The 21072-nt window shown below is 34.4% G+C and overlaps 1 protein-coding gene and 1 long non-coding RNA gene across 2 annotated transcripts in view; one reads left to right on the top strand and one right to left on the bottom strand.

Moving 5' to 3' along the window:
* The window catches only part of LOC134736013 (uncharacterized), a 50619-nt gene extending 47220 nt beyond the window's left edge, over nt 1-3399 (bottom strand). Inside the window, exon 1 of the long non-coding RNA XR_010119662.1 lies at nt 3134-3399. This is a non-coding gene — a long non-coding RNA (uncharacterized lncRNA). The remainder of the gene's footprint in view (nt 1-3133) is intronic.
* HTR2C (5-hydroxytryptamine receptor 2C) overlaps nt 1-21072 on the top strand; it is a 329139-nt gene that overhangs the window by 226162 nt on the left and 81905 nt on the right. The window lies entirely within an intron of this gene.

Consider the following 21072-nt stretch of genomic DNA (forward strand, 5'->3'; position numbering starts at 1 on the left):
AAATGCATAGTCTGAAAAGAAGATAGGGGGCAAGTTATTGCAGGAAAATTCTTCGTGGGAAACTATTGCCTTCTGATGAGCTACTATCTGTTCCCAGCATGTGCTTTCATTAGTCATCCATTAACAACCACCAGTTCATCTCCTAAACATTCAGGGTTCCTCATGGTAAAATAACTGTTTCTTCCTAGAGTCACCTTTTTGGACTATGCAGCCATAATTTTTGAGATTTTTTTAATTTTAATTTTAATTTTTTTATTTTTATTTTATTTTATTTTTATTATACTTTAGGTTTTAGGGTACATGTGCACAATGTGCAGGTTTGTTACATATGTATCCATGTGCCGTGTTGGTTTGCTGCACCCATTAACTGGTCATTTAGCATTAGGTATATCTTCTAATGCTGTCCCTCCCCCCTCCCCCCAACCCACAACAGTCCCCGGAGTGTGATGTTCCCCTTCCTGTGTCCATGAGTTTTCATTGTTCAATTCCCACCTATGAGTGAGAACATGCGGTGTTTGGTTTTTTGTCCTTGCGATAGTTTACTGAGAATGATGGTTTCCAATTTCATCCATGTCCCTACAAAGGACATGAACTCATCATTTTTTATGGCTGCGTAGTATTCCATGGTGTATATGTGCCACATTTTCTTAATCCAGTCTATCATTGTTGGACATTTGGGTTGGTTCCAAGTCTTTGCTATTGTGAATAGTGCCGCAACAAACATACGTGTGCATGTGTCTTTATAGCAGCATGTTTTATAGTCCTTTGGGTATATACCCAGTAATGGGATGGCTGGGTCAAATGGTATTTCTAGTTCTAGATCCCTGAGGAATCGCCACACTGACTTCCACAATGGTTGAACTAGTTTACAGCCCCACCAACAGTGTAAAAGTGTTCCTATTTCTCCACATCCTCTCCAGCACCTGTTGTTTCCTGACTTTTTAATGATGGCCATTCTAACTGGTGTGAGATGGTATCTCACTGTGGTTTTGATTTGCATTTCTCTGATGGCCAGTGATGATGAGCATTTCTTCATGTGTTTTTTGGCTGCATAAATGTCTTCTTTTGAGAAGTGTCTGTTCATGTCCTTCGCCCACTTTTTGATGGGGTTGTTTGTTTTTTTCTCGTAAATTTGTTTGAGTTCATTGTAGATTCTGGATATTAGCCCTTTGTCAGATGAGTAGGTTGCAAAAATTTTCTCCCATTCTGTAGGTTGCCTGTTCACTCTGATGGTAGTTTCTTTTGCTGTGCAGAAGCTCTTTAGTTGAATTAGATCCCATTTGTCAATTTTGGCTTTTGTTGCCATTGCTTTTGGTGTTTTAGACATGAAGTCCTTGCCCACGCCTATGTCCTGAATGGTATTGCCTAGGTTTTCTTGTAGGGTTTTAATGGTTTTAGGTCTAACATATAAGTCTTTAATCCATCTTGAATTAATTTTTGTATACGGTGTAAGGAAGGGATCCAGTTTCAGCTTTCTACATATGGCTAGCCAGTTTTCCCAGCACCATTTATTAAATAGGGAATCCTTTCCCTATTGCTTGTTTTTGTCAGGTTTGTCAAAGATCAGATAGTTGTAGATATGCGGCATTATTTCTGAGGGCTCTGTTCTGTTCCATTGATCTATGTCTCTGTTGTGGTACCAGTACCATGCTGTTTTGGTTACTGTAGCCTTGTAGTATAGTTTGAAGTCATATTTTTAAGTTCTGGGGTACATGTGCAGGGTGTGCAGGTTTGTTACATAGGTAAACATCTGCCGTGGTGGTTTGCTGCACCTATCAAGCCATCACCTAGGTATTAAGCCCAGCATGCTTTAGCTATTTTTCCTAAAGCTCTCTCTCCCTCCCACCCACCGCCCACAACAGGACCCAATGTGTTGTTCCCTCCCTGTGTGCATGTAATCTTATTGTTCAGCTCCCATTTTTAATCTTGCTACTTTCTCTTCTGCTCCCTTACTATTCTATGAGTGATTATCTACCTACCTAAATTGTTTTTCAGTAGAAAGAAAGCATTATATAAAGTGGCAGCCATCCCAAAACTCTGTGGTTACTCCCAACTTTTTCCCCACCCTCTACATGGGTTATACACTTAACAACCCTGCATTATGAAAACCAGTCTATATTCTATGAAGACACCCTCCAGTAGCTCAGACAGAGCAAGAATGTTTAAGCAGAATAATAAAAAGGCTATCTTGGGCCGGGCTCGGTGGCTTACACCTATAATCCCAGGACTTTGGGAGGCCGAGGTGGGTGGATCACTTGAGGTCAGGAGTTCGAGACCAGCCTGGCCAACATGGTGAAACCCCATCTCTACTAAAAATATGAAAATTAGCCGGGCGTGGTGGTGAGCCCTGTAATCCCAGCTACTTGGGATGCTGAGGCAGGAGAATTGCTTGAACCCAAGAGGTGGAGGTTGCAGTGACCCGAGATTGCACCACTGCCCTCCAGCCTGGGCGACAGATTGAGACTCCATCTCAAAAGAAAAAAACAAAACAAAAAAAAAACAAGGCTATCTTGTTAAACACAAATAACCTGGTAGTGAATTGAAGTAGCTGATAGTAATTTTCAGTTTTCCTCTGAGTAATACCAGTTTATAAATTGAATTATTATGGTAAATAGTGGATATTTTGTCAAGTAAAAATAAAAATATAAAATAGTACAATAGACATTTGCATGTATTTACCAGACAAGTGGCCCTTTAGTATTTACATTTAAGATTAATTTTTAAAAATATAACACAGACTTATGAAGTAGAAAATGACTTTACAGTTTTGTCTAATTAAATTATTTGCACTCATAAAAATAGTCATGCCACCCCGCTTATAAATATCTACTCCCGCAATAAAATCCTTATATACAACCAAAATATATTTCACAGTGTCCTTTATTAATGCATAACACTTAAAAGTCTTCCCTTGATGATTAAATAATGTCAAAAACAGACTTAAAAAATAAGGATTTGGAAATTTTTGATAACAATTTAGTGGGGGCGGTCCATCAATAACTTCATAAATTTCTTCCAGAGTAGGATAATACAGTCGAACCACAAATCCTGTTCCCATCTTGGAGTCTCACTCAGACAGTTGAATTCAAATTCACAAGTCTAAAGTACCAAGATACAGTCCAAACCGGAGTACCTGGAGAGGCCAAGAAAGCTGTTTGTGATGTCACATGAGGTGTCTTCAATAGTGTTGATATTCAATCCTGAGAGAAGATGTAACACAGGCGAAGATTTTAATGTAGAGGAATCTGGAACTGAGGTGAGATCCGGAAAGCCAAATGTAGGTACTCTGCTACCAGACAGAAGTAAGTTATGTCTCTGGTCAGACAATGATCTCTTCCTGTAGCAAGGACGCTGTAACAGGTAGGCTTCAGGAACCTAAGCAGTGAGGCCAGCTGCTAAACAGCCCGGCCACAGAGGGCAAGAGTCATTTGAGAAGAGCTTCTTATATATTACTAGGTCTTCTCTCATTGGTTGAGAGTCTGGGTGGGGCTGATTATGTCAATAATCAGGTGAATTGTGATATCATAGACCATGTAAGTACTGACATATATGTTATTATATTAACTAAGCTATGTAGTACATTACAGAGTACAAGGGCAGATTGTAATGTCATAAAGTTTACGGTGTACCAGGAGATATAAACAGAAAATCACAATACAATATATATGCTAAGATACAGATATGTGTAAGGTACTGAGAGAAGACATAGCAAGGCGTAATTAACTCTGTGTGTGGAGGTTTAGAAAGGGCTTCCCAGATAAAGTACTGTCTCAGCTGGGTCTTTAATTATGGGTAGGCGTTTGCCCGTGTGTACAGGAAGGAGGTTTGAAAAAGGGGTATATTACAGATGTCATTCTAGGCAAGACAGACAAAGGTATACAAAAGCACAGAAAAATGAAAGGGAAAAAATAGCTAGAGATGAGGTTGGAGTAGAAAGCATATTTCAGACCTCAAAGTAACCTAATTCTTCATGACGTATTATGACCTTTTCACTCAAGTTTTATTCTTAATGAAATGAGGAAATATTTGTGTAAGAATACTTATAAGTCATCACCAATGTTGTATTTCCCTAAAAGCTACAGAACATAATCTATTAAAATCCTACAGATTTACTTTAATAATGCAATGCTGTCATCATAAGGACTTTCCTGTGAAGTCATGGAACCTAAAACTATCATTTGTATACATCTATCCAGTGTTAACAATTTGTAGGGCATCAGACCAGGAAGGAGGTTTGGAAAGTTAGTAGCAAGTCAAAATGTGACTTCAGTACTACTAAGAAAATAGGGCGGTATTAGATAATCAACATTTATAATGTTATGGAATTATTAATAGAATATCAAAATATTAATGAAACATAAATTGTCCCGATCCAAACTGGAACCATGCATGATTCAAATTATTTACTGAAAGAAAACCTGTGTTCATCTATCAAGTTTCACAGAACATCTAATAGTATATATATATAATAGTATATATTATAATATTATATAGTATATACGATATAGTATATATCATAGATCATATATATTATATAATATATATTATAGTATATATCATAGATCATATATACTATATAATATATATTATAGTATATATCATAGATCATATATACTATATAATATATATTATATATACATATAATACTTTATACACAGTATAATGTATATCATATAATAAATGGCATTCTGCTTTATAAACATTTATTTTCCCTGCTAAAATATAATTTTACTCATCCTCAACAGATTTTCCTAAGAATCTTGAGTAAAGTGCCTTTTCTGTACCTCTTTCATTTTTCTCTGCTTTTACTTGTCAGCATCTCTTTATTTCAATCTATTTGACCATAGGTTTTCAAAATCAATGTATTATGTTTAGAAGGGCTGAAGTGTTATTTGGATGATGCCTAGAAAGAGATATTGCTACTTCTAACAAATAGGCACACCTTTCTTTTTGATCCTTTCCTCCAACCCCAGGCCAAAACTAAAACTGCTTCTTTTGAATTACCTTCAAGTAAGAGAGTATGTAAACGTGGTGGAGACTGTTCTTAAAATCTTGTGTAAATCCTGTAAAACCAAACAGAAAAAAATCTAAAATCCTACCAAAAATTAATGAGCACTGAATACATGGTAGAATTTTGAAGCATTTGTAAAAACTACATTGAAGGAACCAGAGTTAGAAACAGTACCAAAGTTCTGCCTCCTAAGCCAGGATGAGAACATGGTAAAAGAAGATCTTGATGACCTCCAACCATTATTCCTAAATTATTGATAAATTAAGGAAGCTGGAGGATGAGAAAATCTGTAAATCTGTATTAACCTAAGAAATTGGCAGAGGAGAAAGTATGGTATATGGATAGAGTGTATGTCAAATAAGGCAGCAATAAATATTTTTAAAAGCAAAACCATCTGGCAAATTTAGAAACCACATGACTTTTATGGCTATGCTTCGAATTTGCCAAAGATAAAGAATTGCCCCACCTCTGTGATCAATTTTCTGCTTCTCAATGTAAAGTCCTTCCTTCCAGCTTTTCAACATTTTTATTCACAAATATCATTCTATGACATCATTACTGATCTCCTTGACATTTTCGACAAATGTCTTGCTTCCTCCAAACTTCACTCTCTTCCCTCTCCAGCCTGCTCTGAAAAAGCTTATCTCATAAGCTTGAAGAGAATTACGTATATCATACACAGTACTCCCAGAACATCGTGTGTACTGCCTCTGTCATAGAATTTACAATGATGTACTGAAATTTGCTTGCATGTCTGTCTCTCTACTACACAGTAAATTCCTGCTTACTAATATATAAAAATTCAAATGAAATATAATACGAATTGTATGACCAAGATGGAATCACAGCTTTGAAGATGAGAGATGATAGATAGATAGATAGATAGATAGATAGATAGATAGATAGATAGATAGATAGAAGATAGATAGATAGATAGATAGATAGATAGATAGATAGATATTCAAATCCAAATGACTAACTGCATCACTTTGGGCATTTAATATTGCCAAATCTCAGTTTGTTTGTTTCTTTTTGGTTTTAATCTGTAACTACTTTATAAGGTTGTTGTGAGGAGTAAACAAGATAATCTACGTAAAGTTTCCCAGAAAAAAAAAATAACTAATGCTAGTTTCATTCATCTCATGATTTTAGGGGTTGTTCAATATATTATGAAATATATAAATATGGTACTGCAGTAGGTTAAACACCGTAAACTATAGTTCATCCTGGTAGAAGCTGAAAATCATTTAATAAACTTCAATTCATATTTGTAATAAATACATTTCAAATATGAAAATAGGAAGGCCATTCCTTACTATATTACAAAGTAACAACCAGTATAATTATAATAATGTGTGGCTATAGGATTAGGAAGATTAAGTATAAAAAAATTACGGCAATAAGTCCTACTATGAGTGATAAATGAAGCATCAAAATCAATGACAAAAGAAAACATGTTAGATAAATTTAGCTTCTCATCTCATCTCACATACAAAAGTAAATTCTGGGAAAATGAAAATGTTGACGATTTAAAACCTATTCAAAGAAAAACAAGAATAATAGAATAGAATATTTATCCAACTCTGTATTTACCCAGCATCTAAGATTAAAAAAAAATAGATGATTACACAAATGAGAAGACTGACAGATTTGCATGTAAATATAAAATGTTTATCTATGATAACTTTTGTTAACGTGAAGTGGATTGGGATTAAATAATTGCAGCAAACATAAACATAAGCAAAATTAAAAGATAAAGACTGGCATAAAATATTTGAGACAATTTTTAATAAGTTAGAATACTATATCATAAAATGTGTCTGTAGGTTTTTTTAGGACAGTGTATAATGCACCTCCTATATACTGGAAAATGAATAGAAATGTAATATTTACATATTCTCATTTATAATTCTTTTCAAAATCACCATTCTCTACATTACTCTAAATTAGTAATATGCTTTCATTGTACAGAATTTTCTACAAATGCAATTTCTGAACTCTGTGAGATTATAGAAGTATAAAATGTGTTCATAACACAAAAATTACATTGGAGGCATCAGCAAAAATGGCTAAGTACTTTCAAAATTCTCTCCTTCATAAAAGCAGCAAGAAAATTTACAGAAATTCTCTGAATCAACTATTTCAGGACTTTGAAAATTAACTAAATGCTTGCAGCAACCCAGAATGTGTTTGTTTAAGAAAATGGCTGAATGTTGTTAAGAATAGCAATCTCCGTGACATTTTAACTTGTCCTATTCCCATTCCCCCTTCAAGCGCCATGGTAGCCTTAAAAACCAATATCCTGCAATCATGTTGAAAACCTGCAGCCTGGCAGCTACTGGATGGGGGAAGGGAAGGGGTAGCATTAACACCAATCCTTTAAAAACTACTGAAAAACAAAAATGGGAAGAATATTTCCCAATTCTGTTTATGAGGCCAATATTATCCTGATGCCAAAATCAAACAAGGACATCACGAGAAAACTACAGACCAAAACCCCTTACAAATATAGATGAAAAAAATCCTGAGCAAATTACTAGCAAACTGAATCCAGCAGTATATAAGAAAGATTGAACACTGTGACACTGGTGTTATCTCAGAAATGCAAGGTTGTTTCAACATATGAAAATAAATCATTATAATACACTATATTAATAGAGTGAAAAACATAAACTACCTGATTACTTAAATGGACACCCAAAAAAACCATCTGAGAAAATCCAGTACACTTTCATGGTCAAACAACAAACTAGGAATAGAAGGGAACTTCCACAACCTGGTCAAGAGCTTTGTGAAAAGTGAGGCTTTGTGTAAAGTGAAGGACACACGTATATGAGTTCGTTGTGTTTATTTGACTAGAGAGCCTTCATTACTACTGAAAATAGAGGATCTCAGTATCTAATGAAATTAAACTTCAGGTGTTCAAGTTCCTCATGAAATTTTCTTAGTGGTTTGAGTGAATTGCTTTTTAAATCCTTTTCTCTTTCAAATAGTAATGTCTTTCATGAAAGCTAATGACTATCCTTATCAATATGCTTATTTTATGCAGCTAAAGCAGATACCTTTTGTGTGCCTGGATTGTTTTTTCAATTGTACCGTAATATACATAGCATTTGCTCTATCCCTGATAACTTCAAGCAACAGCATTGAACATAAGAATAAATCATCTCCATCAATCAATACATCCACCACATCTCGGCTTCACCCTTCCTAGCTCTCTAGGTCAGAGGTCGGCTAACCACAGTCCATGGGCCAAATCCTGCTGGCTGCCTCTTTTGGTAAAAACAGGCATACTAGAATAAAACCACATCCATTATTTTAAAGATTGTCTACGGCTGATTTCATCCTGCAATGTAGAGTTGAGTAGTTGCAAAGGAGACTGTATTGCCCACAAAGACTAAAATAGATACTATTTGGCCCTTTACAGAAAACGTTTGCTGTTGTTTGGCCTAAGATGCAGTGTTTTTATTTGTGTGTTTGTCTTGTTTTATGTGTGTATTTATTTATTTATTTTGCTCTGGCTTTCTTCTCTTAATTGCTGCAATTTTTTAAATGCCCTTTCTACTCCAATGTGCATTTATTTGCCCAATTTATTATTTAACTAATTTTTGACCATATAATACTCCTCACTATATTATAAAACCATGAGAACAAGTATAATTTTACCTTCTGAATCGTTATCTCCTTCTGCCTAGTATATTTTAACAACTAAATATTTATTAAATACATAAATAAATGCTACATGGGTAAAATACTTCAGATTTATTTTGGAATAACAAAGAGAATAAATCCATAAATTTATTAAATATTCCAGTTTTCCTAAAACCCATTTCAATATTGTTCTAATCATACTAGCAAGTTGAATAATTTACTACTCTGAAAATGACATTTCTGTTATTAAATATAGTAGTTACAGTCAACTGAAATAAATGCATACATTTAGAAAAGGAGAGGAAATAATTTATTTCTTATAAAGGGTTACAGCATTTGGAAGGAGGAAGTGTGGGGGTAGGAGCTTTATGATGAACAGGTTAGCTAAACATACATATTCAACAGATTACAGGATGATCTGTGAATATCGTGAAAGGGGTTGTGACACATGCATATTGAATACACATGCATATAACATATGACCCATGTTTACTTTCGGATGAAGACTTAACTTTTACATGTATTACAATTAGGCCCTCTACATCAAAAGGTCTTTTTAGGACATGAAGGTGCACAAGTGCACAATCTCTGTAAGCCAGCCAGAACCAGTTCATAGTCAGTGGTCTTATCTGGAGAAAGCTGTGAAATCAGTCTCTTGTCCAGTCAGAGCTGTAGTTATAGCTTGTGGAGCACGGGCTGAGGATCAGCCTAGTCAGCAGCTGGTGGAACTGAAAGTTGTTTTAATATCACTTGTTTTGAGACCAGTGCTTGTTTAGCTGCTAGAGAAAAAGAAAATCCCTGTGACAGTTAGAACATAGTTTATTCTTTAAGTGCAGGAATGTGTGATTTAACCTTTGCCTGGCATGTCCTTAGATAATGTTTATAATCTATTATCTTATTGTCACATAGACTCTGTTCTGTCAGCCTTATAATCTTTATTTTAACATTAATGCTGGTCAGTTGTTCTGTCCAAACCACAAAATGGAGGGGGTGTAACAAGATGTGTCTGACCTTCCATTCTGTCATGGCTGGGAACTCAGTTTTAAGGATTTTCTGGGTTCCCCTTTGCCAAGAGAGGGTCTGTTCTTTCAATGGGGGGCAGAGGATTTTATTTTTTAATTTTTAAATTTTTAACTTTGTTTTCTTTGGGGTACATAGTAGATATATAAATATTATAAAATATTATAAATAAATATTATGGGGTACATGAAATGTTTTGATACAGGAATGGAATGTATAATAGTCACATCATGAAGAAAGGGGTAGGATTATTTTTTTAGTTTACATTACTTTAATATTGGACCCCTGAAACACACTGTCCTTTTTTTTAAAAAGTAAATTTGAAAAACTTTTAGGGAAATCTTAAAAAATGGAAATAATATAATTTTAAACCACAATTTATCAGTCATATATACACAACTGATATATAGAGAACACAACTTTATATATATAGTCTTTAGCTATTGATATGGTTTGGCTGTGTCCCCACCCAAATCTCAACTTGAATTGTATCTCCCAGAATTCCCACGTGTTGTGGGAGGGACCCAGGGGGAGGTAATTGAATCATGGGGGCCAGTCTTGTGATAGTGAATAAGTCTCATGAGATCTCATGAGTTTATTAGGGGTTTCCACTTTTGCTTCTTCCTCATTTTCTCTTGCTGCTGCCATGTAAGAAGTGCCTTTTGCCTCCTGTCATGATTCTGAGGCCTCCCCAGCCATGTGGAACTATAAGTCCAATTCAACCTCTTTTACTTCCCAGTCTCGGGTATGTCTTTAGCAGTAGCACGAAAACGGACTAATACAGCTGTGAAGTTGTATATCAGTATCACTTTCTGGTTCCCTTTAGAACCTTCAGGAGTTTCTGTTTTCTGTTAATTAAAATTTCACAATCACTTTTAATCTATTATCATTATTCTGCAGAGTGAACTGTTTGAATAGAGAATCAATTAAAAGCATAGCACAGTAAAATGTGGGGATGTTTTGCAACTTGGGCATATGAAAAGTAGCGAATAAGAATCATTTTCAGCCTATGATATGAAAGAAGGGAGATCCTGGGGGCATCCATAGTCAAACACTTGGTTGTACACTTGGAGATGTTTTTTCAAGCCTTAGATTATTACTAACAGTAAACAAGAAATTCACTAACTAGAGAAAGCAGATGTGAGTACGTACAGCCTATTAGATCACAAACAGCGGTTAGTAAGGTGATCTAACTAAAAGCTGTAGATGGTGTCTCTTTGAACTAATACTACTTTGAGCGGTCTAAAAGCATGATTGCTACATGATGCTTTAAGAAATCTGCCTAGTACCTGACAGCATATTGTTCATACTAGTATCTGTAGCTGTAAATTTAGATTTGAATAATTGTTTGGTACATATTAATATATAATTTTAAGATAAAAAGGAAATTGATTTTATAGGTTATATCCTATATCTTTGACTTAAAATATATTGTAGAAAATAATGTATCCCATCAAATTCCATGGGAAATTAGTGAGTCACAGCGAAAGTTAGAAACACTGGCCTACAACTTTTAATGATCAATTACTTGGCCATGAATAAGCCATACATTATTTAGATGTATATTTAATTTTAAAGAAATCTGCATTTTAATATTTCTGAATATGTCATTAGTTATTAAGGAGATTACTATAAAAATATATTTTACAGTTTACTTTAGTCCTTAGTGAACATTAGAATGATAGCATGGCCATGTTGTTTATCACTGAAGCACCTAGGAGAGTTAGCAAATGTTAATCCTGCTAGTGTCATCAAGACTAAATAAATTATAAAGACTAAATATCCTTTTTTTTTTTTTTTTGAGATGGAGTCTCACTCTGTCTCTGAGGCTGGAGTGCAGTGGCACGATCTTGGCTTACTGCAACCTCTGCCTCCCAGGTTCAAGCGATTCTCCTACCTCAGCCTCCCGAGTAGCTGGGCTTACAGGCACACAACATCACGCCCCGCTAATTTTTATATTTTTAGTAGAGATGGGGTTTCGCCACGTTGGCCAGGCTGGTCTCGAACTCCTGACCTCAGGTGATCCACCCACTTTGGCCTCCTAAAGTGCTGGGATTATAGGCGTGAGCCAACACGCCTGGCAGGACTAAATATACTTTTAAAAAATTATATTTTTTTCTATTGACTTAGAAATCACTCTACATTAATGACATAGTCAAAGAGATTTTACTTTTGTTCTCTTGTAAATAAAATACCAGATTAAAGGTATGCTTAATACGATAAAGTAAAGCCAAAATCCAAACCAGAAAATCTAAAGTCATAAAGTTAAAGCCACAATTATATCTTATTCTCTTACCTACTCATTTCTTTTTCCCCACTACTGAGAGAATAGAGTCACATAGTGCAAATCAGCAGAAGTCCTCATTATTATATTCTTGCTTAGGCAAGAATTCATGATTCTTTCTTTGTCCTTATCCCTTTTCCACCACTCAAGATCCATACAGTAGAAGAAATAGAGAATCATTTAATAAAGTTGTCTTCCATCCAACTCTGAAGAAAATATCAACAGAGAAATGGAAGTCTTTTCCATGTACTCATAGGGAAAGGCTTGAGATCATCTCGAAAGGAAGTAGCTCAACTGGAAATCACATAAAAAATTCCAGGAAAGATGGGTTGTGAGACTATCTCAGAAGAGAAAATCTAGGGTTGGTTTGTTTGTTTGTTTGAAGATATTGTAGATCGTATTGAACCTCTCAGGTGTCAGGTCCTGATGAAACTGTAGGCTCACAAAATTTTGCAGATAGAAAAGTTCTTGGTGCTGAGAGACTTGAGATGAACAAGTACATAATGCAGAATTTGCTAAGCTAAATGAACAGGGCTGATTGAATTTGTCCTTAGCTAAGTTTCTTTATTTTGTAATGTGGTGTTCACATTGCAGAGCCCCAGAGCCTAGGATCTCATTATGATTCTTCTAGGCCTGTGTTTTTGGCAACTAACTTGTGATACATCTGGGATAGCTTTGGCAAAAGAGTGTATGCAGCCCATCTGGGGTCTTCCAGTCATAGAATTCCTGTACTGTCATATAAGAAGTCTGTTTATATGATTTAGAAGCAGGTAATACAGGTTGACCAAATTGGAAGTGGAGCTGGGGAGTGTTTGTAACCCAGAAAATATCTTGGTACCTGTAAGTGTCAGGAGATTTTTCTCCTTTTATTTAATTGGTGGGAAATGATATTTTTGAGATGTGGGGTTTAAGTTCAAGTAAGAGATGGGTTATTGGTTAACAAGCTTTTGGATCATTTAGGCTATTTGTAATCACAACCAGTTCATCAGGAAAAGACCACCAGGCCAGAAGAGGCTTTCATGACAGCATTTACACAAAGAAGCATCAATCAACGTCAAGCCTTCCAGCAGAAACTGGAACTACACGGTGCAGCAGTTCATCTTCGCATGGGCCGGGAGGTTGAACATCCTGCATAGTGCTGCCAGGAAATCCCTATTTCATACTAAGAGGGGGCTGGCTGGTTGCATATGTAGGATGTCCCATCTCCCAGCCCACTTCGTCATGACAGACACCAGAAACACCACTCTGCTTCACTGAAGAACAATAAAATCTGCGTGTCATGGAAACACAGATGCTAGAGCTGCATTACCAGAAAGGCATTCTGACAAATGTATTTAGAAGAGGGTAGAGTACTGACTGCTATGACCTTGGCTCATAAGAGGCAGTGGGTATGTGAGTGGATCTTTAAGCTCAGGGCCAGTAGATCTGCATTAAACCATATTAGCAACAAAACTGGCCACACAGATAATGCCTCCAGAATTGTGCCACCTACTGTCAGAGCTACACGGAATTAGGGGGATTTAATAGTTGGGCATATTTATTTAGGCTAGCCAGAGCCAAATACCTAGAGGTAGAGAGAATCTAATTCTTAATTGTAGGAAAAAAGAAATATTATATCCTGAAAAGCAGCCTAGAATTTCAAGTCTGAGGGTCAAGGTAAGATAGTAAATTTAAAAATGTGTCTCAAAGTCAGAAGAAGGATATTTGGGAGGAGTATTCCAGAGAAGAACTAATAATTCTAAATTGAGCAGAAACAGTCTATTATACTTTGAGGCAAGATTCAAGTTACAAGGAAGTAGGTGTGATTGCAAAGGGAGAAAGTTAGTAGCATGTCCCTACAAATATTTCAGAGATATAATTTCTGTCAGCTGCAGTATCCAATCATATCCAGAGAATTCTGTCAAAAGCAAGGTGATAGGAAATATCGAGAGCAGGGCCCAGCTCTTAAAAACATAGGGCAAGATTAAAAGTAATGCAAAATCCAGCCAATCCTAGCGGCCCTTCTACTTCTGGATTGGTATAGGAAGGATATAATCTCAGAATAGAAATAAGCCATTTAAATGGAATATATTTAGCTTTATAAATAATTGGCTGTTACACTTAATTTTCCATTTTCACTTTAGACTGCTAAAATTTCACTATGGATCTTTATATGAAAATGACTAATCTGTAGCAGATGCTACTGGCAGAGAATCAATTCTGTCAACAGCACAAACTTGAGTTGTATCCTGGGATGCTATCCCACTGACTTTAAATTAGAGTCCAGTTAAACAGGCCATCTCCAAAGAATTTGGAGTTCTAAAAAAATGTTTATTTGCTAGGCGTTGGAATCTGGGATGAGTTTCTAGTCAACTATCCTGGCTTTGGCATTCTTCACAGTGGATGGTAAGTGGGCCAATCTTAGGCTGAAAAACAGGCTGATTTAGGGTTTGGGATTTAGAGCATTTATATCTCTTTATTTTCCTCAGCAGCACAGACTCTCCATTGGAATTAGGGGCTTAGTGAATAGTTCAAAAAATGTATGGTTTCATATATAAGGACCCCAAAGTTCCATGCAAATGTATAAGCATACTGTTATGATAATACCCATATAATTTCTGTAGAGTCTATAGAGATATCACCTCTTTGATCACTGATAATTGATAATGTGTGGCTTCTACCTTTGATTCTTAGTCGATCTGTTGAGAGATTTATCAGTTTTATTGATCTATACCCAATAAAGTGCAACATTTTATTTCATTGAATTTTCAGTATTATAGTATTGCCTAAATTTTATTGATTTCTGCTTTTATATTTATTTATTTCTTCTGGTACTTGGATTTCATTTTTCCTTTTTTGCCTAGCACTTTAATTTTGGAAGCTTAGATCATGGGTTTGAGTTTTCTTTTCTAAAATAAACCATTAACGTTAGAAAATTCCCTTTGAGTACTACTTTAGCACCATCAGACAAATTTTAGTATGTTTTATTTTCATTTTAATTTACTTCAAATTATTTTTTAACTTCATTTGCCTTTTCCTTTTTGAAACATGAATTATTTAGAAGTGTGTTACTTAATTTGCAAATATTTGAACATTTTCAAGATACCTTTTTTATTTGTTTTCAGGTTAATTCTGTTATACTCAGACAACACAGATTGTTTGACTGCAACCATTTTAATTTCTTCAGGTTTATTTTATGAGCCAGAATATGGCCTTTCCTGGTCAATTTTCCATAGTTCTTGAAAAGAATTTGTATTTTCCTGTTGTCAGGTGGTATGTTTTATCAATGTCAATTAGTCAAGTTTGTTGGTAATGCTGTTCAGTTCTTTTACGTCAGTGATAATTTTCTGTATGCTTTTCTGTCAATTAACTGAGGAAGGGGTGTTGAAATCTTAAAGTGTAATTGTAATTCTACTTTTGATTTCTTCTTTCTGTTGTACCATTGTTGTGCTTCATGAATTTTGAAGCCGTGTTATTATATTTTAAATGTGTTATAAACATTTAGGACTGTTATATTCCCTCAATGAATTGACACCTTTATCATTATAAAATTGTCTGTGTTATCCCTGGTGATATCCAATCATCTGCAATTTACTTTATCTGTTATTAATATAAAAATTCTAGCATTTGTTTAATTAGTATTTGCACAGTATATCTTTTATCCATACTTTTACTATACAGGTTGAGCATCTCTAGTCCCAAAATCTGAAATCTGAAATAATCGAAAATCAAAAACTTTTTTTTTTTTTTTTTTTTTGAAGACGGGTTTTCTCTGTTGCCCAGGCTGGAGGGCCATGGCACAATCATGAGTCACTGCAGCCTCAACCTCCTAGGCTCAGGTGATCCTCCTGCCTCAGCCTCCTGAGTAACTGGGACCACAGGTCTATGCCACCACGTCCGGCTAATTTTTAAAAGTATTTGTGGAGACAGGATCTACCTATGTTGCCCAGGCTGGTCTCCTGGGTTCAAGTGATCCTCCCACCTCAGCCTCCCAAAGTGCTGAGATTACAGGCATGAGCCACCATGACCAGCCAAAATACAAAACTTTATGAACACCAATATGGTGCCATAAGTAGAAAATTTCTCACCTGACCTCATGTGATGGGTCACAGTCAAAATGCCGTCAAAACTTTGTTTCATGCACAAAATTATTTGCAATATTGCATAAAATTAACTTCAGGCTAGATGTATAAGATATATAGAAAAAATAGATGGATTTCACGTGTAGACTTGAGTTCCATCCCCAACATGTCTTATTATATATATGCAAATATTCCAAAATATCAAAATGTCCCAAATCTGAGACTCTTCTAATCCCAGGCATTTCAGATAAAGGATGCTCAGCTTGTGTAACTATCTATATTATTAAATTTAAATTTGTAGTTTCTTATAGACAGCATATAATTGTGTCTTGTTTATTTTTATTCTCAATTTTAATCCAACATGGCTATCTCTTTCCTTGAATTGGTGTGTTTACACCATTTAGATTTAATGCAATTATTGATTTCTTTGAACTTATGTCTACCATGTTTTGTTTTCTATTTATCCCTTGTCTTTTCCACTCTTATTTCCTATAGGAATGGGAAACATTCTTTTGTTTCCTAATTCTGATTTATTATGTTTTTTTCTTTTTATTTGAGTATTTCAATTTTATTCATCTATTGGCTTTTTTACTATATTTCTTTGTACAGTTTTTTTGTTTGTTAAGTGACAATGCTCTGAATTAAAATATACCTGTATATTATAAGTATCCTTTATCCAAAATGCTTGGGACCACAATGCTTTGGATTCTGAATTTTATTAGATTTTGGAATATTTTCATTATAGTTAACAGCTCAGCATCCCTAATCCAAAATTCCAAAATCCAAACTGCTCCAATGAGTATTTCCCTTAAGCATTATCTTAGTGCTCAAAAAGTTTAGATTTTGGAGAATTTGGGATTTCAGGTTTTCAGATTAGAAATATTCAACCTGTATATACGTATTTTTTCCAAGTTTCTTACACTTAATATTTTATCACATCAAGTGAAAGATAAAACCATTATCCTCCTTTATCCTCCTTTTTTTGGTCTTAGTTGTAATATGGATTACATCTACATGCATTGAGAACCTTATCAGACAATGTTACAAAATTTTTGCTTCTGAGAATCATATGTATTTCAAAGACTTAAGAAAAATTATTATATTTTCTAAGATATTTACCGTTTCTGTTGTTCTTCCTTTGTTCCTGATGTTTTCATGTTTTCCTTTAGTGTAATTTCCTTCTGCCTGAAAAACATCCTTTAACATTTTTAGAGCAAGTCTCCTAGTTTAGAGAGACTTGTTTTAGAGCAGTGAGTTCCTAGTTTCCCTTCACCTGAGAATCTCTATTTCACATTCATTTGTGAAATATATTTCCACTGGATATAGAATTTTAAATTGATAGTTCCTTTCTTTCAGCCTTTTAAATCTGTAGTTACACTACCTTCTGGTTTTCATGGTTTCTGATGCAAAATCTAAAGATATGCTACTTTCAATGTTTTTGTCTTTATCTTTTATTTTGACCAGTTTGATTATGATGATCTAGGTATGATTTTTTTTTTTGGTTTAAACATTTGAGTTTTACAGAACTTCTTAAACCTGTAAATTTTTTTCCCCAAATGTGGCATGTTTTGGACCATTATTTCTTCAAATAGTATTTCTTCGTCAATTTTTCTCCTCTCATAAAATTCCAATGATACACATGTTAAACATATAGTTATTGTCCCACAGGTCCCCACTATGTTCATTTATTTTTAATTTTTTCACACTGTTGTTCAGATTATATAATTTATATGGATCTAACTTTAGTTTTCATGACTCTTTATCTGTCATCTCTACTCTTCTATTGAGCCCATTCAATGATCTTTTTTCAAATATTGTATTTTTTGAGCTCCAAGCTTTCAGTTGGTTCTTTTTAATAAATTCTACTTATTATTTGAGAACTCCTACCTTTCTATTCATTTCAAGAGAGGCCCCCTTCCTTCACTGAGCATGATTAGGGTAGCTGCTTTGAAGTCTTTGTCTACAAATTCCAACATTTGTGTTATCTAAGGGTTGCTGTCTTTGATTCTCTTTTTTCCTTAAGAATTTTTGAGATTTTTCTAAGTCTGTGTATATTTGGATAAAACATTTTATATCTTTGACACTTTGAATATTATGTCTTGAGATCTGGATCCTTTATTATTGAGATAAAATTCATATAACAAAATTAACAATTAACCATTTAAAAGTATACAATTCTGTGGTATTTAGTACATTCACAATGATGTCCAACCATCGTCTCTATCCAGTAGCAAGATATTTTATCACTACTTCCAAAAAAAATTCCATAGCCATTAAGTAGTTATTCTACATTGCCCCATTCCTCAGCCTCTGGAAAACACTAGTCTCCTATCTGTCTTTAAGGATTTACCTATTCTGAATATTTCATATAAATAAAGTCATACAATATGTGATCTTTTGCATCTGGTTTCTTTTACTTAGCATGATGCTTTCAAAGTTCAACCATAATGTGCCATGTATTTGTAATTCACTATTTTTATGGTTGAATAATATTCCATTATATGAATATAGTACATTCTGTTTATTCATCTGTCAGTTGATAGATATTTGGGTTGTTTCCTCCTTTTGGCTATAGTGAAAAGTACCACTATAGAGAGTCATGTCAAATATTTGCTTGAATATCTATAAATAGAATTGCTAGGTCATATGATAATTCCGTGTTTGGCTTTTAAAGGAACTAACAAACTGTTTTCCACAGTGACGGCACCGTTTCACTTTATCACCAACAATGTATGAGGTTTCCAATTTTTTCTCCAAATCCTCACCAAGACTTGACATTTCTCATTTTGTTTTTGGTTTTGTGTTTATGGTCAACCTGGTGGGAGTGAAGTGGTTTCTCATGGTGGTTTTCATTTACATTTCTCTAATGACTAATGATGTTGAGCATTTCTTCATATGCTTGTTGGCCATTTGTATATCTCATTTGGAGAAATGTCTATTCAAGTTCCTTACCCATTTTTTATTTGCAAATATTTTCTTGCATTCTGTGGGCTGTTTTTACACTCTTCTGATAGCACTCTGATGCAGAAAAAAATTTTAATTTAATGATGTCCAATTTTTCTATCTTTTCTTTTCTAATCTAATGCTACTGGTGTCATATCTAAGAAACCATTGCCAAATCCAAGGTCACTAAGATTTAGCCCTGTGTCCTTTTGTACGTATTTTGTACCTTTGGTTTTTATATCTAGATCTTTGGACCATTTTGAGTTAAATTTTGTGTATGTTGTGAGGTGAGGGTTCAACTTCAATCTTTTGCATGTGAAATCTACATGCAGTTTTCCCAGCACTATTTGTTGAAGGGACTGTTGTTTTCCATTGGAAGGTGTTGTCACAAGTGTAAAACTCAGCTGACTGTAGATAAATAGGTTTATTTCTGGCCTCTCAATCCTATTCTATTAATCTATGTCTATCCTTTTACTTGTACCACATTGTTTTGATTATAATAGCTTTCCAGTGAATTTTGAATTTGAGAATTCTGAGTCCTAAAATTTTGTTCTCGTTTTCAAGATTGTTTTGGCTATTCGAAATCCCTTAAGATTAAATATTAATTTTAGGATTGGCATTTCCATTTCTGCCAACAAACGCATTAGGGTTTTGATAGGGATTGCATTAAATCTGTAGGTCACTTTGAAAAGTATTGCCATTTTAACAATATTAAATGTTCCAATCCATGAACATGGCCTAACTTTCAACCTTTTAGTTGCCTGCAGAGCTCCTGGTGTATAGCGGTGTTGTCACTATAGATGGGCAGCTTAATGATTGATGCTTGCCTCCATTTATGCCAGGATAGAAAAAGTGAAGCAAAGAAATCTCTCTGTTTTATGCCTGTCCTCCTTGTCCCCTGGGAAGACAGTATTTTTCTTGGAGGTTTCTTTCTGCACATCCACTACACAGTTTGAAGAATTTTGGCCACACTAAAATCTAAGCCAGGAGGTAAGGGAAGTGGGAAGGGACAGGAAAATACTTCTTTTATTGGTCATTGTTTAATTTTTATTTTCTTGCCCAATTAGTCTGCTGTTATTTATTTTTCACATACCTTAGTTACTTGTTTTGGGTATATGTGCACAGGTTTTAGTTGTAATCTATAGGAGAGATACGATGAAATGCAGTTAAGTTTTGCCAGACCTGAAAGACTTTTAATTGGTAACTTTATAAAATATGTCATTTTATCATTATATGTTGTTTTATGAAAACAAAATTGATTGATTTTTTCAGATATTGACTTTATATACACCAACCTTTCTAAACTCGTTAATGCTCAACATTTATCTGTAAATTTTTTTATGTACACAATTATGTTTTCATTTTTTCTTTTAAGTCCTGAACATTTTTACTTTCATAACACAGTAACAAGTAACTCTAGTACAATGCAGAATAGATGTTGTGATGGTAGACATTCTTGTTTTTTTCCAACAATTATTAAATATTTGAGAGATATACTTTAAGAAAGTTAGAATCTTAGTTTGCTGAAATTTATTCAACTTGAACTACGTTGAGTTATATTTAAAAATGTGTGCATACATTGACTTACTCACATAATTTTCTCCTTATTTGTTTACTGTGATACATCTTCAAGCTTTATTTTCAAAGTTATACTGGCCTCATGAAGTACGTTGGGAAATAATCCCTTTATTTATTCAAAGAATCTGTGTATGGTTGATGTTATTTTTTTCTTACATATTTGATATCACAAGTAAATACATTTCGATCTACATTGTGCCATCCAAAGAATATGGTATGACATAATATCTCTTTAGATGTAGATTTATGTTTTTCCATAAGATTTGGTGGTTATTTCGTTGTTGCTGTTTAATCTTTCTAATTTTAAATTAAGAGAGTACGTGTGCAGGTTTTGTGATTGTATTTTCATGTAGGACCTGTAACTATCTTGTTAAAGTTTTAATAAGATTTTTAATGAATTCTGTCACTGTTGCAAATACACTATTTTCCCTTTTTCTATCTCTAGCACTTGTTCTTGGACTAGTTAAACCTCTAGATTATTTTATATTTATCTTATATCCAGCCAGACTATTATATTCTCTCAG

The sequence above is a fragment of the Symphalangus syndactylus genome, chromosome X, assembly GCF_028878055.3.
Source record: "Symphalangus syndactylus isolate Jambi chromosome X, NHGRI_mSymSyn1-v2.1_pri, whole genome shotgun sequence".
Taxonomy (NCBI): domain Eukaryota; kingdom Metazoa; phylum Chordata; class Mammalia; order Primates; family Hylobatidae; genus Symphalangus; species Symphalangus syndactylus.